This window comes from Poromitra crassiceps (genome assembly GCF_964638095.1).
Source record: "Poromitra crassiceps genome assembly, chromosome: 27".
NCBI classification, from domain to species: domain Eukaryota; kingdom Metazoa; phylum Chordata; class Actinopteri; order Beryciformes; family Melamphaidae; genus Poromitra; species Poromitra crassiceps.
In genome coordinates, this window is record NC_139650.1 from 4439270 (window position 1) to 4441769 (window position 2500).

The 2500-nt window shown below is 51.2% G+C and overlaps 1 pseudogene across 1 annotated transcript in view; it reads right to left on the reverse strand.

The window, feature by feature from the left end:
• Positions 1 to 196, reverse strand: part of LOC310798969 (glyceraldehyde-3-phosphate dehydrogenase 2 pseudogene) — a 1005-nt pseudogene extending 809 nt beyond the window's left edge. Inside the window, exon 1 of the transcript in view lies at positions 1 to 196. This exon is cut by the window's left edge and continues 809 nt beyond it. The product of the transcript in view is annotated as a glyceraldehyde-3-phosphate dehydrogenase 2 pseudogene (transcript).
• Positions 197 to 2500: the final 2304 nt, after the last annotated feature.

Consider the following 2500-nt stretch of genomic DNA (forward strand, 5'->3'; position numbering starts at 1 on the left):
GCTTGCCATCGTCCAGGGCAACTTCTCCCTTGTAAAGGCCATGGGTGGAGTCATATTTAAACATGTAGACCATGTACTCCAGGTCAATGAAAGGGTCGTTGATGGCCACAACCTTGATGCCTTTCTGGAGGCAAGCTCTCAAGACCAGACGGCCAATACGCCCGAAACCGTTGATTCCAACACAGAGGTCTGCCATTGCTGCTGCTGACTGGTGGTTTGAGTCACCTACTGGTTTACTGGTCCTATTTATACCACCATCAGGGAAGGATTTATGACATCACTGATGATGTCACAATGAAAGCTATGACATCACTGATTATATGACATCGCTGGTGATGTCCCAATAAGGAGAGAGGGATTTATGACATCACTGATGGTGTCACAGTAGGAAGGATTTATGATAGCACCGATGTTGTCAGAAGGTCAAGGACATCATCAGTGCGTAATGACATCACCGATGCTGTCAGAAGGTCCATGACATCATCAATGCTCTTGGGCAGCTCCAATAACTGGGCCTATTTTGTTCGCTGCTGATTGTCTTCACAGCCTTAGTTTTATGACATCACTGATGATGTCATGATTTCTATGACATCACTGATGATGTCACAAGTCACAGTCAGCTGCAACAACAAGCGTCTGTACAGCAGACACGTTCCCTCAGCCTCATATGAATTCATATATGACCCCGGTTTACTCTCCTTTTCTCTCGCATTCTGCACCCCTCTCCCCCACCCTCTCGTGTTCTTCTCTCTCCTCCTCGCTCTGACTTCCTGCACAGGTAACTAGAAGTAATAAGGGGTCTGTTGAAGCCGGACTGCTCAGAGACCTCCCCACACTGCAGACTGCTCAGAGACCTCCCCACACTGCAGACTGCTCAGAGACCTCCCCACACTGCAGACTGCTCAGAGACCTCCTCCCCACACTGCAGACTACTCAGAGACCTCCCCACACTGCAGACTGCTCAGAGACCTCCCACACTGCAGACTGCTCAGAGACCTCCCCACACTGCAGACTGCTCAGAGACCTCCCCACACTGCTCAGAGACCTCCCCACACTGCTCAGAGACCTCCCCACACTGCAGACGGATTCACCGCACACTGAATCATCGTGCACATTCCATCCTTGTCGATGAACTCAAATAAATTGTTAAACTGTCCTGGTTGTTGGGTGGTCCTTGCTCGTGAAATGTATTTCAATGGAATGGGATGTAGCCTATATATTTTGAAAGTAGTAGGCCATGTAAGCACTTGCAAAATGAGCTGTACAGTTTTGCTGGGGGTTGACTTTGAGTGTGAAAAATACATAATTTTTGAAAGCGGTGGTCATTGAATACCTTTTGTCTTAAACCAATGCATGTTGTGTTAAAGCGAGCCAGCAGTCAGTCACAGTTTGGTCAGCATAGACTTATGTTGTGCTTTGTAACCAATAGCAATTTGGCTGTTGTTCCCTGGATGACCAGCAGGTGGGGCTGTGGGCAGCAATCAGTAGCCTACTGGAGGTGAACGTCAGGGTTTCCACGTTGACCCAACATTGGCCTTGAGCTGGGAACAGTCTAGCGGATGAGTTCTTGTCCTGTCTGCCTGCCGTACTTTCTCCAGCTGAATGGGGCCGTTTGCTCACCAGTCTTTAGGTTTAAGGTGACTGTCCGATGGCTGCAGCAAGGTATCACTCTGCACCACAGGGTATCACTCTGCACCACAGGGTATCACTCTGCACCACAGGGTATCACTCTGCACCACAGGGTATCACTCTGCACCGGGCACTTGGCCAACCACTTAGTGAAGAGTTAAAATAACGAAGAGGACACAAGGAAGCAATGCACCTACAGTATGGTAAACACCCCCACCTGCGCACACACACACACACACACACACACACACACACACACACACCACACACACACACACACACACACCCACACACACACACAGTCACACCTACATGGTTGGTTCGCACCCCCCCCCCCCCCCCCCCCCTTCTCGTTCTCCGGGACTAAAATCACTCCTTGGTTTCCGCTGTTAAATCACAGGGCTCTTTATTCCCCGGCGCTGGAATGCTGCCGCTTCCGTTTTGGAATGTCAGAATTCCGAGTGAGCCGTTGTTTGGGCCGGGCTTCGGGCCAGAGAGGTCCGAGCGGTCCCAACCCAAATGTTTTTATTGACGGGCGAAAGCAGTCAGGCCGACAGCGCCGATTGGCTATAATTGGTCGGCAAGTCAACGGTGTGTTTGAAATACCCTATGCGGAGTGGCAGCATTTGAAAGCACACACACGCGCGCGCGTGCGCACACACACACACACACGCACACACACACACACACACAGCACACGCACACACACACGCACACACACAGCCGCCCACCCCTGTTCCTCCCCTCCCCTCTAAGAGAAGCCAGATGGGCCACGGGGAAGCAATCAGCCCTCTATTTGTCTTGGTGCTGATCAGGTTAGAGAAGTGTTCTGAGGCCCGGCAGGCTGCTCTGCTGGCCCATGTAGCCAACT